The sequence below is a fragment of the Dipteris shenzhenensis genome, chromosome 32 (genome assembly GCF_047967505.1).
Source record: "Dipteris shenzhenensis isolate YYH24624 ecotype China chromosome 32, Dip_SZ_1.0, whole genome shotgun sequence".
NCBI classification, from domain to species: domain Eukaryota; kingdom Viridiplantae; phylum Streptophyta; class Polypodiopsida; order Gleicheniales; family Dipteridaceae; genus Dipteris; species Dipteris shenzhenensis.
Window position 1 is genome coordinate 37,709,312 of NC_141627.1, and position 15,151 is coordinate 37,724,462.

Here is a 15,151-nt window from a genome sequence, read left to right on the forward strand (position 1 = left end):
TCCACCTCGACTTTCCATTCATCATCTATCTTCCCCTCATTCATCTTCAGTAGTTCATCAACACTGCCGCCAATAGATTATCGAATAGTTTTCTTCAAGGGCACATTAGTGCCAAGGCTCGGGGTAGTCTCTTTCCTTTTCTAACCCCTAGTTGGGATGAACCACCTATAGAGATGGCCAGCATGGAATGACCAAGCCTTTCCTTGAAGCCAAGCCTCGCTTTGAAATCCCCTTCAACCCCAGCAACCTCAACCAACAGGATCCGATATGCTACAATTGCAGCCAAAACACCCTCCCCGTATGCGCATACGTACCTACGAGGAGGCCTAAACCGACCTATCATTGGGCACCATGAACAGATTTTCTATTTACAGCAGCAAGTTAGAGAGTTACAGATGCAACTTGCTGATGTGACAGCTAGACTTCAGGTTCTTGAAGGACTTGGAAAACAAGTGGTGATTAATGAGGTTGTGTGAAGTCTTGTAAGGCTTCTCCCCCTACCGTCAAGTAATCTCTACAGTTAAAGACCTAGTTCACACCGAAATACAAACAATTAAGAAGAAAGTGACTGTGGAGGTAGATACAAACACTAGTAAAGCTGATATTCAAGAAAAGATCAAGGAACATGAAGCCAGACGTGAGAATGCATTTGAAGATTAGAGTAGAGGAGCTCCTCTAGAGCTGGTACAAGGAGGAGGACTCTTTCAGTGAGACTTTAGCAAACATCAAAGCAGCCATGCCTGACATTGAATAGATAGTTGACGATGAGGATGATGGAGTAACTAATATCTGGCATTCTAAAGGACATGCTATCATCACGCTTAACTCACGAGATTTACAGATCAAGCTTCTCCGACAATCTTACTAGTTGAAAGGGACCAAGGTATGGATAGTTGAGGAACTCACATGAGCTCAATTGAAGGATAAGACAATGAAATTAGCCAAGGTCAAGGATGCTAGGAAAGATGGAAAATGGGCAGTATATCGTGAAGGTACAACACTCATCAAAGAGTTTAAATCTAAACCCAAAGACTCTCAATCTTAAACCGATGTATGGCTGATTATGTTTTTCAGAGTATTATGTAGTACTATAAATAACAGAGTTGTTTTTTGCTTTCCTTCGGAGCTGCCATGTGCCCTCCCTAAGTAGATGTGCTAAATGGGTTTTTGCTGTCCCATAGACCTGTTGGTCTCCTGCGGACATTAATAGACTTTCTTTCTTTCTCACGTTTTGAGGCATCCACAACTATAGTAAATGCAGCATGGAGTGATGATCCTTGATCACCTCTACTGAGAGGAAGAGGTTCCTATGCTCCCCTCTCATTCATCTTCCTTCTCTTGATTGCTAAAGCATACATGATGACAGTTACTACATTGTGAAGCAAGATCTTGGATTCCCTCTACCAAACTTTAGACGACTTTGGATTCCTTAGAACAATTGGTGCTGTTATGCTCTAGCCGAGATAGCATGACCTCGGATAGATCGGTGGGCATTTCATCTTAGATGACCAACTTTTGTAATGTTAATGTGCGTAATTGAAATGGTCAAGAGAAGTAACTGCCAAGGTCCTAGGTGAGGGTGAATGGCATTGACTAGGTAGTTCTGAGTGCTAAAGCCTAGGTGCACCTAAATGTGCAATAATGCCAAGGGGCAAGTGGTTTTTAATGTGCCCCAAGAGAGGGGTAAAAAGGTGCACCAAGTGGAGAGGCTAAAATGTTGACATTTGGCAAGGAGAACTATCTAGGGAAATGAGGGTCTCATGGATAAGCATGAAAGAAATAACGAAGAAAATGATGAAATCTGATGATCTGCTATCCACGAGAGTTTGGCTGGGTGGAACAACAAGAATGCCATTGCCCGTGAGCTGAGCTAAGGTAGAAACAGGAAATCAGGCGAGAAAGATAAAGTTGTCTTACAGTTGGTATCAGAGCTCAAGGCAAGAAAAGAGATCATGGGAAGAGCGACGAGCTAGGTGAGGGAAGGATCGTTGGCTGTCCGTGACGCGGGTCTATACAAGCAAATTGAGGGAAGCCCGTGAGGCGTTGACGAAGAGACCGACGGAAGTTGGTAATTGACGTCGAGAAAAGCCGTCGCTGACGAGTCGCCTGTTGACGTGCTGAATGGTGGAATGGCTACCGTGGCCTGCGAAGGACTTTAATTAACGGACGGCTGAGCTTGGGACAGCGCAGTTGGTTCGACGGTCGACGGAAAAGAAGACCAGACGGAGTCCTTGTTTGTGGCGGGATTTCAGGGTCACGTAAGGCAGCGCAGAGGTGACGTGATCCGTCGAATATTACGAGACCTCCTCTGATCGACGCATATATTTATCTCGCGAGGTTGAGGGGGCTGGCGCAGACCCTTGTAGCAAGTTCTCTTGCAAGATCAATCTGGCGAATTTTCGCACCTAGCAGCTGGTCACAGAGAATTGAAACAGGCTGCGCGCGGTTGACGAAACCAGGCCATACAGTTGGCAATATATGATTTTGGGAGCGGGATGATAGCCTATGTAGCATGAAGGTGTCACGTCAATCAATAGCCCGCATATCCAGTCGCATCTCGCTTGCTGATCTGCAGAAGCACCACCTCCGAGGCATTCGAAGGCCCCTGCACAACCTAGTTGGAATGGACTTCGAAGGGAGACTGTACGTCTGAGAAAGAGCAGCCCGGATCGTTGCGAAACAACTAGGGAGCCCTTTCTTTCCATGCAGATTTTTTTCTGTTTTCATATGGTCCTGTTATTTCTGTACCGAAGAAAAAAAAACACAGGAAAGCAGAACAGAAGTGAAGGGTGTATATATTGGTTATTTGGGTTTTAGAAAAGACTGAAAAAAAAAAAAAAAACACCCCATCTTCCATTGTGGAACTATGGAGGCAGAAGGGCAGAATTCTAGGGTGAATCCTAGTGAGTCTAGAGTGCAGTCTACACAATAGATGTCACATCATGCAGCACCTACTCTGATTGGTAGGATTTCGATATTAGAAGATGCTTTACAGCAGATTATGAACCAGCAGCTTCAAGTGAATGCTGGTCAAAATGAGATCAAGGAGATAGTGCAAGCCTTGTCGGCTAGACCGTCTAGAATTGATAAGGGCAAAGCTCCAGCAGAGCCAGAGCCCAGTATACATTCCTTAGAGCGCGCAAGGGTCAAAGTGCCTAATATCGCTAATTATAGACCGGAGAAGTACGCTGGTTGGATGACCGAGCACAGCTCTGATGTGATCGAGGTTTGGTTACACAAGTGGGAAGAAGCCTTCGCCATTTGTGAAATTTGATCCGATCTAAAGAAAATCCGCGAGGCCACACACCTATTTATTGAGGCAGCGGACAGATGGTGGATAAAGCAACAGAAGGATCAAGTTGCTCCAACCACCTGGGAAGGGTTTAAAGCTGAATTCAAGAAACACTTTCTCCCACTTGATGAAGAATCCCAAGCTTGGGATGCTTATAGAAATCTTCGTCAGAGGAGTCTGTCAGTGGCAGAGTACACTGACAAATTAAGGGAATGTGTTATGAAAATAACAGACCCTCTCCCTATGTCGGTTCAGAAAAGACTATATCTATGGACTGAACGACAAAATCAAAATGGAAGTTCGGGCTAAGTATGTGACTACATTAGAAGAATCTATAGCAGTAGCCCTGAACTATGAGGATGCCAGAGGCAGATCTGGTGGATTTGTGCAGGCAGGGACTCAGTATGAGCACCCGAGAAAAGGGGGATTTCAGAGGAAATGGATTTCAAAGACAAGTGTCTCGCAGCCAAGTGGCCAAACCAAGCAGGTGAAGCCGGTTGAGGGACCAGTAAAAACAAGTACCACCGTTGGGGTGAAAAGGAAAATAACTCCAATGGCAGCCCGGGCTTGGTCAAAGTCCTCGTTGACCCCTGAACAGAAAGAGAAAGCTAGGAAAGAAGGATTGTGCTTCGGCTGCCTTCAGCGACATCAGTGAAAGGATTGTCCACTGAATAAAGACCGTCGCACGGCTAATATGATAATATCTGAATGCGACGTGGAAATGCAGGAGAGTCCCAATGCGGAACATATGCAGATGCAACTGGCGGGACCTTCTCAGAGGTTAGTACCTTGTTTGTTATGTGTGTCTGTTGCTAAGTTAGTGACGAGTGCACCTGATAACAGCCTATCTAAGCCCACAGCAACGGGGTATACAGCCTTCAATGATACGGAGTTAATTAAAATGAAAGGGCAAGTGGCCAGTCATGATGTCATTGTGTTGTTTGACTCGGCGTCAACTCACAATGTGATTAACTCCAAGCTCGTGAAGAGGCTGAAATTAAAAACAAGTCCATCTGACTATGCGTATACAGTCAGGATGGTAGATGGAAGTTCAACTGAAGTATGGGACCTAAGGGTTACCCAGTTGGAGCTTCGGATTCAGGACTATGCTGAGAAGCTTGATTTTGAAATGACCAAGCTTGCTCATGCAGATGTAGCCCTGGGTATGGCGTCACATTCTAAGAAGAATCCAGCCATTGATCGAAAAAAGCACGTCTATCAATTCAAGATGAATGATGTGCTTTATGTCTTGCGAGGTGAAAAAGATATACCTCAGGGACCGTTGGTTTCCGTGATGGAAATCAGAAAAGCTCAAGTAGAGTTTTTATTCCTTTGCACGGCATCGGTAGAGCCGGTGGATGATTCTTCGGCTAGCACTCATGTTACGCAAAGTGGTGAGATGGCCAAGCTGGCTAATCTTATAACAGAGGAGTTCTCTGAATGTTTTAGGGATGAACTACCTTATGGGTTACCTCCAGAGCGGAAAGTTCAACATAAGATTGAACTGATCCCGGGGGCAGAACCTGTAAATAGACCTCCCTATAGAATGAGTTTTACCGAAGAGGCAGAGGTACGTAGACAACTGGAAGAATACCTCAAGTTGGGGCAGATTCAACCGAGTTTCTCACCTTTTGCTTCGGCAGTGATATTAAAGAAGAAAAAGGATGATACGTTTGGCCTCTGTATAGATTACAGAGCATTGAATAATATCACTGTTAAGCAAAGGTATCCGATGGCTCGGATTAATGATTTGCTAGATGCATTACATGGAGCCGTGATTTTCAGCAAGATAGATCTTAAGTGCAGCTACCATCAAATCCGGATCAGAGCCGAGGATGTGCATAAAACCGCTTTTAGAAGTAGGTTTGGTCATTATGAGTTTTTGGTAATGCCCTTCGGACTTACCAATGCTCCAACGACCTTCGTAATGCTTATCAACGATTTACTACGTCCGTATATCGGAAAGTTCGTAGTACATTTTATTGACGATATCCTGATATTCAGTAAAAGTATTACTGAGCATCGTGAACACTTAAGAATAGTGTTCAGTACTTTGAGGAAAGCCAGTCTTTATGTGAATAAGAAGAAAACTATACTATGTATGGTTAGGCTTGAATATTTAGGGTTCATAATTACTCCACAGGGGATAGAAATGGATCCAAAGAAAGTGGCTACAATACTAACTTGGCCAATCCCTCAGAGTCTGACTGCGTTGCGATCATTCTTGGGATTTGTCCAGTTTTATAGAAGGCATATCAAAGGATATTCCGGAATAGTATTGCCATTGACTGATCTGACCTCAGATAAAGTACCTTTTATTGGGGACAGAATCAACAAGAAAGTTTTAACACCATAAAACAAGCTGTGGTTACCGGACCGGTGTTAAAAATAGTTGATCCCCAAAAACCCTTGTTCCTAGAAACCGATGCAAGTGGCATTGCGGTAGGAGCAGTTCTCCTTCAAGAGGGAAGGCCAGTAGCCTTTGAAAACAAGAAGCTTTCTCCCTCTCAAAGGAATTAACCAACTCATGAATTAGAGTTGTATGCTGTCATCCATGCTTTGAAAACATGGAGGCATTATCTGTATGGTTCAGAGTTTTATGTGGATGTAGATCATGATACTCTGAAACATTTTTGTAAACAGCCTGACTTGAGGGGCCGCCAAGCTAGGTGGGCAAAGCTCATGCACGAGTTTAATTTGACGATTCGGTACCGAAGAGGAAAAGACAATAAGGTTGCTGATGCGTTGTCTCGCATTATGCACAACTTGAGTTTCACGATATTAGAGAGAGTGCTCTAATGACCGAGATAAGAGAAACTAAAAAAGTGGACGAGTTTTAACACATGAGCCTAAGGCTCATGTGTTAAAACCCAAGGAAAGTGAAAAGCATGACCTGGCATCCAGAAAAGGCCAAACTTATGCAAGATATACCATAAGGGATGGTATGCTAGTTAGAAATGGCAAGGTTGTAGTACCTGGTTAGAATGATCTCAGGCAGAGAGTCATTCGACAGTGCCATGATAGCCCGTGTGCGGGACATCAAGGAAGCGAGATTTCTTTTGGCCAAAGATGAAAAAGCATATTCATGAATATGTGACACGGTGTTTTTCGTGTCAGGTAAGTAAGGCCGAGCGGGTGAACCCACCCGGACTTTTACAGCCCTTGGAAATACCACTAAGTAAGTGGGAGAGAATTTTCCATGGATTTTATAGTAGGGCTGCCTACAACACAAGGAGGGTATGATTCTATCTTTGTGGTGGTTGATCGTCTAACCAAGATGGCTCACTTCATTCCGACTAGAGAGTCTGTTAGTGCCCCGCAAGTGGCGGATTTGTTTATTAGACATATATTTCGTCTGCATGGATTGCCGAGATCCATAGTGTCAAACAGAGATATTAGATTTACCGGTCATTTTTGGACAGCGGTATTTGAGACACTAAGGACTGAGTTGGGAATGAGTAGTGGGGATCATCCTGAGACGGATAGTCAGACGGAGAGAGTCAATCAAACTTTAGAGGATATGCTGAGAGCATATGTGTCATTGAGGCAACATACATGGGACAAGTGGTTGCCATTGTTGGAGTTTGCCTACAATGATAGGAAACATTCCTCTACCGGATTCAGTCCGTTTGAACTGAACTATGGCTATAGACCAGCAAATCCAACTATAGTTGGAGTGCCTCAGAAGGTGCCTAGTGCCGCGAACTTTGTGGTTCAGATGCGGGAGATGCTAGCACTTGCGAGAGCTAATATCCGCTAGGCTATGGATAGAGCCAAGGTGTATGCGGATGAAAACCGGTCTATAAGGGTAATTAAGGAAGGAGAAAAAGTTTTTCTCAGAGTTCCTTCGCACTCGAAGTCGTTGACTTCAGGAGAGTGTGCTAAGTTATCACCTCGATACTGTGGGCTGTGGTTAATTCTTAAGAGAATAGGCAGTGTAGCCTATAAATTGGAATTGCCACAGGGGTGTAAGGTGCACCCGGTTTTTCATGTTTCGCGCTTAAAGAAATTTTTGCATACAGGTGACTCACTAATCAAAGGTGTGGTTTTGTTTCAGGAGATAGAGGATATTGCAAGGCGCAAGCCAACAAGAATCCTGGACCGAGGAACAATGCAAATATGAAATCGGAAGATACCCACGGTGTTGGTGCATGGCATGGTCAGCCTCTATCGGAAGCTACCTGAGAATCCGTATACCAGTTACGGAGAGCGTTCCCAGATTTCATCATCGAGGACGCTGATGCTTGAAGAGGGAAGGAATGTTATGCTCTAGCCGAGATAGCATGACCTCGGATAGATCGGTGGGCATTTTCTCTTAGATGACCAACTTTTGTAATGTTAATGTGCGTAATTGAAATGGTCAAGAGAAGTAACTGCCAAGGTCCTAGGTGAGGGTGAATGGCATTGACTAGGTAGTTCTGAGTGCTAAAGCCTAGGTGCACCTAAATGTGCAATAATGCCAAGGGGCAAGTGGTTTTTAATGTGCCCCAAGAGAGGGGTAAAAAGGTGCACCAAGTGGAGAGGCTAAAATGTTGACATTTGGCAAGGAGAACTATCTAGGGAAATGAGGGTCTCATGGATAAGCATGAAAGAAATAACGAAGAAAATGATGAAATCTGATGATCTGCTATCCACGAGAGTTTGGCTGGGTGGAACAACAAGAATGCCATCGCCCGTGAGCTGAGCTAAGGTAGAAACAGGAAATCAGGCGAGAAAGATAAAGTTGTCTTACAGGTGCAATAGGGGCCAATAGGTGGAGCACATAGTCCAACAAGAACTCTTTCCACATGTGAGCAAGCCTCTTCACCTCGCCAGTTGCATGCCATTTAGCTGAATTGTCCTGCCACTTGGCATGGAAAATCGTGGTAGGCCATCACGTCCAACATCTCTGCTGCCATGTACTACATAGCAAATCTGCCACATGTCAATGCTGCCATGTGGCAAATTTTGCCACATTTCAGATTTTGTGGTTCCTCACCCAGTTCGAATCAAGATAAAACTGGGGTTTTTGGATCCACTTTCATCGTTGGGTTTCTGTAATCAATCTATACATGAAGATGCACAGTTAATGCTAACTAAGGAAAATAGTTTGGTTTGCATTTCCCATATATCCTACAGGTAAATTGAGTTTGTTGTCTTAACTTGTAGTATCTTCAAACTTCAATCCCCTTATCATGTCATAGGTCCCCACCCAAGGCACTAAGGACATTCTCCAAAGTAATGGTAGGATGAGTCTACAAGCTGTGCAATTGATTGGTCCCCATTCACAGGAACTCAGGTGTAGTGGGGTTTCTTCCCCCAATCAGATACTAGTCTTGCACAAGACTAAAGCCCATAATCCACCCTCAAATGCTAGACCTCGACAACTAGTACATGCCTGAAATTCAAGAGATACAATATATGCAAACATTGCAATGAAATCTAAATTTTAAAGTTAAAAAAAAAAAAAGAAATAGAACATTTTACTCAGCAAGAGGATAAAATTTGAGAAAATGTGACGGACATTAAGTTTCAAGGAGTGCTCCTCCTGCCCACAACCTCTGCCCAGCCTCCCCTCTCTGTTGGCCCTTGCTGCCTCCCAACTCCTTCCTTACACTACTTCTTTTCCATCTTCCTTTGGGTGTTGCAAACTTCCTACAACCTTCCTAGCCCTAGCTTCAGCCTTCTACACCCAGTATTTTTTACTTTCATCCAAAGTTGTACAACCTCCGCCCACTCTCCTAGCTCCTTTTGCCTCCCCTCTCCTTCCCCCTCCATCCTCCTTTGGGCATTGCAAACTTCCCACAAGCTTCCTAGCCCTTGCTTCCTTCCATCCCCGCTTTTCAAAATTTTGCGCAAAGTTGTACTTATATTTCATGCCAGAGCTCCTCGTCCCAACCCCCCTCGGCCCCCCCCCCCCTCCTTTTTCCCTGCCCTCTCCTTCCTACTTCTTCTAGATCTCATCAACACTCCTTCCAGAGCCTGGCCCCCCTTCCTCGCCCTCTCCTTCCCAATTCTTCTAGATCTCATCAAAGGTACCCAAAATTTTGCAAGATACTCGGCATAGACGAGCCCTTGGTTTAGTTGTTCCATACTCAATTCCTATTACAGCTACTACCGTTGTGTTCCCAACCTATCCAACTAGTCAAGAAAGTTTCTCTCATGGTGTCTTATAAGCCTATAAATATAACATTTTGAATACTAGGAGGAAGGCATAGGCACTTAACAAAATTAAATGGATACAAAGATACTAGTCACCTTATTCATGTGCTTCCGCCAAAGAATCAGAAATTCTCGGGCCCAGTGAGAGCGTGATAAATACCCCCCTAGAACATGACAGATTGAAAATTCGTTGGCAATGCCTATGTTGTTTTGAGTCTAGCTCGACCCAAGTATGAAACAACTAAGTCACTTTGTTCTAGTTCATATATCTCAACTGAGTTATTTATAATTCCTCAAGAAAATGGAGTGGGATTGATTAGTCTTGAATACATCCGTATCTCTATTTATTTATGTAGAATTGGAATTTCTTACTGTGCACACTATTTTACAGAACTGTTTCATAGGCTGCAGCAATCCTTGGACTATTGTCCTCACCCCAAGCCCCATTTCCTTGCTCTTCTTTACTCCGCATAGCCCTCATTAAGCTGCATTTCTCTTTAAAATGAATTAAATTTCAAAACAAATTAATCTTTGCTTATAGAAATCAATAGTAGAAGCCAAAACAGACAGCATATTGACATGGTCCCTATTAGGTAAAGTTCCTCTAAATCTGATATAACAAAATCGACCCTATTTTTATCAAATTCACATTTTGATCCATGAAATTTTACTAAATGGTGCAAAAGGTCATGATAATCATCTAAATTATGCCTTGCCATTCGATTTGATATGTAACATGACCCCATTTGGATTTGTAAACCAAAAGATACAGGACGTTAAAATTTTCATGTTTTTTGCCAAAACAGGGAGTGGCTTTGGCCCAAAATATGAGAATTTAAGAAGCCTAAATTCTCATGTTTTGGGCCAAAATAGGGAGCCCATTAACGCATTGCTTGTTTTGGCCCAAAACATGAGAATTTCAATGTCCTATACCATTTTATTTACAAATCCAAATGGAGTCATGTTACATATCAAAACGAATGGCAAGACATGATTTAGATGATTATCATGTCCTTTTGTACCATTGAATAAAATTTCATGCATCAAAATTGAACTTAATGGAATTTTTGCCAGTTTCTTGCACCAGATTTAGAGCAAGGTTGCCTGTAATAGAAAACATGTTATGTTAGAACTCTATCTATACATTGGGCCAAAAACAATCAAATCTTTTCTATGCAAGTTCATTTGATGAAAATATATAGAACACTCTCACCAAGGTCTACTTTCAATATTATGTTATGATCATGTTCAATGTTGAAGTTTTTATTGAATGATGCACTTTAACTATATACTACTTGTTGGTAGCCAAAGCATTTCTATGCAAGTTCATCTCATGAGAATAAATAACGCTATCACTAATGTAGACTTGCAAGCTTATGTTATAATTATCTTCAAAATTGTAGTGATACTATAAATATTTATTAACGATGAGTACATACATATAGTAAGGTTATGTTTTTCTCAAATGATGCACTTCAACTATATAGTACCTGTTGATGGCCAAACCATTTCTATTTAAGTCCATCTCATGAGAATATAGAAAACTATCACCAATGTCAACTTGCAATATGATGTTATAATCATGTTTAATATTGATGAAGCACTATAAATCTTTATTAATGACAAGTACATACATACAATGAGATTGTTTTCGTAGCCCAACCATTTTTTATTCGCTTGCTTTTTCTTGCTCGCTAATTTAGTTCTGCTCGTTCGACATCGCTCGTTTGATCGACTGCCTCTGTTCTAAGCAGAAGACCCCACCCCCCTATAGAGACCTGCACTCTCTAGGACAGATTTGCAAATCCTCGCTAGTTCCAACTTGTGGTTGCTCTAATACCAAATAGTGTAGAAAGATACCGAAAGACCTTGCAAACGCACCACACAATTCTTTGATACCTTCAATTTAGCCCACAAAAATTAGCCAGCAATAAGTGCCGTAATATGCACAAACTAGCTCGTTTCTTGATGCAAGCTAGTGGTCTTGGCATGTATTTGCATAAACAAATGACCCTCAGGTCAAACCACCTTGGTAGTTACATCACCACTCAAGACACTAGCTAGCTAGCTAGTTCACACTTTACACAAGCCAACTAGTTAGGCCCAATAACTTGCACATCCAAACTCCAATCATGCTCAAACTCACTCCACAAGTGCTCCTATAAAACGTCTACTTGACCACCAAAGCAAGCACCAAAATTCACAAGCTAGTTGGTATATAAATAATTTATTAAAACAAGCCTAAACTACCAAAATGTGATCAAGTCCAAAAGAACACCTCTAGTGGACACCAAACTTGCTAGTCTATACGTGTACCAAGTGTCCACCAAGCCATTCATAGACTAGATCTTTTGAGAACTTGTTCCTGCTTCAAGATTGCTTTACAATTCGTCCTTGAATTGTCTTCATTAAAAATCACCTGGACCTCAAATCCAAGCTGAAGCCTTGCCTTATACTCAAGCACATTCAACTAAAAGGATATTCAAAGATCTTTCACCAATTATTAGAGCCCACACAATCACAAATTCACTCTACATGACTAGTCAAACTCTCCTCTAACAAACTTGGTCTATAATCTTCCTCTACTCTTTGACAACAATAAGAGGGTTAGGGAGAGCAACAGATCACCCTCTTGGACATAGTCTAAAAGATCTTAGCTAAGATCATCATGAATATCTATACCCCCATCTCCTACATAATATCCGTAATACCCAAATGCTATTTGCTCAAGAGCATGCATCTTGAAGAATATCGTCACTTTTTGGGAGGCCATTGATAGGGCCAAACAAAAGTCTCAATCTATCATGATCCTTCGGGGTGTCAAGAAGACCTCCAACAGGGTAGACTGGGTCCCTGTAGGGCACCATGAGAAGATTGGGATGCTCAGCTTGATAAATCAGATCATTCTCGTCCCTTGATAGAGGCAGCCCCAATTAACTACTCTTTGTGGGCGATACGTAGGAGGCCTTATGAATCACATACTCCGTGTGGCACGTTCGTGCTAGCCCCTTTCTAGTTTCTTTTTGTAGTGGAGGGGCCAAGATGCTCTCTCAAATCATTGGGACACATGTCTACCAATCGAATAAGAGGAGCTACTAGATTCAAATTTTGTAGATGATACAACCCTTTTTGTGGACAGGTTGGGTAATAGTCTAGAGAGGTTACATCTCCTCTTCGACAAATATTGCTTCGCCTCCGGTGATCCAATCATATGCCCAACTCAATGGGCTTCTACACTAATACAAAGACCTCTCTCACTTGGGGTAATACCCTAGGCTTTTTCCACAAGGCGAACTCCACGTTATTTAGGATCCCGGTTCGGAATTGGCACTTGTAGTGGGTGGTGTCGGCTAGAGAGTGTTTGCTATAAGTTGTTGTCATGGAGCTCGCAGAGCTCTATCGTGCTAACCAGGTGCTATTGACCATAGCCTCGTACATACATTTTGTTAGCGTTTTCACAAGGGGTGCATGAGGCATGTTTGGCTACTGGTAGATGGCATCTTGCCCATGTTTACTGGGGGATGCATGCGACAACATTTTGGTTACTAGTCTGCAACTTTGATGAAGTCACAAAAAATTTGTGTGACTCTTACACAGGATTCTTCGTAACTCGTGGTACATGGGATATTCAATACAAAAGCAATTAGAGTACTCACTTATAGAGCCTCCTTTTGCACCATGGTCTGCTATGCCAAACCCTAAAGACCAAGGGAGAGCAGATGGCATCCTTCCCACCTATGGATTTTTTTCGAAGCGTACCTCACTGGGAAGGGCTCCTTGATAATGAGGAGCTTTATGAAAAGGAACAGAGACAACTTTTATGGTGCCCTAAGGTCCGTGACTAGTGGGGGTTCATCCACAAGACCAAGAAGCAGAGCGGATGGCATCCTTCCCACCGATGGATTTTTTTGGAAGCGCACCTCACTGAGAAGGGCTCCTCATGAGGAGGAGCTTCATGAGAAGCAAGAGAGAACTTTTATGGTGCCCTACGGTCCGTGACTAGTGGGGGTTCATCCGAAGCACACTCGTTGGGGGTAATTAGATCCTGGCTCAAATCAAATCCATGGAGACATGGAGAACCAATCTTTCTTGACACCTAAGGAGTTTCTCAATGATGCTTTTTAACAAATGGACAAAGGAATTTATGGACTATTTTTACAGACTTTTCAAGAAGCTCATAGATGCATGTTGGGATGGAGTTTGCATGAATAAGAGCTTGCATAACTTGATAATTTTAGAGAAGCAACAAAGAGATATGCACAATTACACTTGGGTTGAGGGGCTAAGACCCTCAACCCGCCTCCCTCAGCTCCCTCCCCTTCTTTTATCCAAGCTCTTTTATTGCTCAAATGGAGATACAAGACCAATGTGCAATGCACCTTACAAACTTGGACTCAAAACTCTTGAAAGAAAGGACATGGACATAAATGTAGGACAAGAATGCTTGAGTTAATCTATATACAAGAATGACTCAAAAACTGGAGCTAATGAATTATGAGAATTTGATTGCAGGGGCACCTCAATCCACAAGGAAGATGCCTGCATAATCACAACTTCATCCCACATTAGTTGCATGCACTAGATCTCTAGAAAAGGCAGAAATTTCAATGCAAAATGGTACTGCAAATAAGAAACTCTCATATTCAAACCGGAGAAATACTTAAAACATTTGACGCAAGGAAGCGAGAGAAATGGTATAGAGAGAGTGTGTTGTAGCTGCTCCAAGCTAGGGGGAAGAGAAAGAGGTGTGGCTGCTGATCCAGAGGTGAAGAGAAAGAGGGATTTCTGCAAAAGGAGAAGCCTGAAACTGTAGAAAGAGAAAGTCTGCTGTAAAGAGAGGAACCTGGCACAGGAGAGAGAAAGTCTGTCACACCACCAAGAGGGCCTGAAATGGAGGTTGGCTGCACCAAGATGGGGAACGGAAGAGGGCTTCTGCATCCAATGAGGGAGAGGAAGCTGAAAAAGGTGTGGGAAAAAATGGGGGAGGGAGCTCGCTTCTTTTAAGGCCCAACCCACCATTTGCCCAAGATGTAAGGCTGGGCTGTCCCAAGTTGACAACTTTTCCAACCTGCCAAATGGTGGGCTGGCCCCCACATGGAATTCTCAAATAAATCAAGTGCTTCCAATAAGTTGTCAGTACTAGTGATAATCTTTATCAAGAGATTTGCCATGAGTTGAGAATTCTATGTTACTTTCCAAAGGAATTGGGAGTGATCACACCCAATGCCCTCAGAACATTCTCTTGGATGGTTGCTAGGTCAGTTTGAATCTATGCATTTGATTGGTCCCATAAATGGGCACTTGGGCACTCAAGATGGGGTGTGATTTTCTGATGTCCCTCTCAAGGAGAGGGCATCACTCTTGGCACTCACTAATGCCCATAACCCCAAGGAAGGGGGTCCACCCTCAAATGCTAGACCTAGCCCCCATGACCTAACTCAATTGTAGGAAAATATTCACCTTCTTTTGCAAAGCATGTTATCGTAAATACAGGTTTGAAGAAGAGTGACTTTCGATGCCTTATTGCACATGAGGAGGGCAAGATGATGGATAGAGAAGATTGAAATAGCCATCCCAAAGGCCTAGCAAGAAATCTTACACCATGCAATGAGAATCCTTAGCACCTTAAACAAGACAAATACCCCAAACTAGAGTCTCCCTTGGCGTCCATGACCTTACCTATCACTCTAGTTTAGGACAAGAAGGGACATTGTAGTT

The 15,151-nt window shown here is 42.9% G+C and overlaps 1 protein-coding gene across 4 annotated transcripts in view; it reads right to left on the reverse strand.

Annotated features, from left to right (window-relative positions):
* LOC147880699 (cinnamoyl-CoA reductase 1-like) overlaps nucleotides 1-15,151 on the reverse strand; it is a 258,556-nt gene that overhangs the window by 172,872 nt on the left and 70,533 nt on the right. The gene's annotated exons all lie outside the window — the stretch shown is intronic.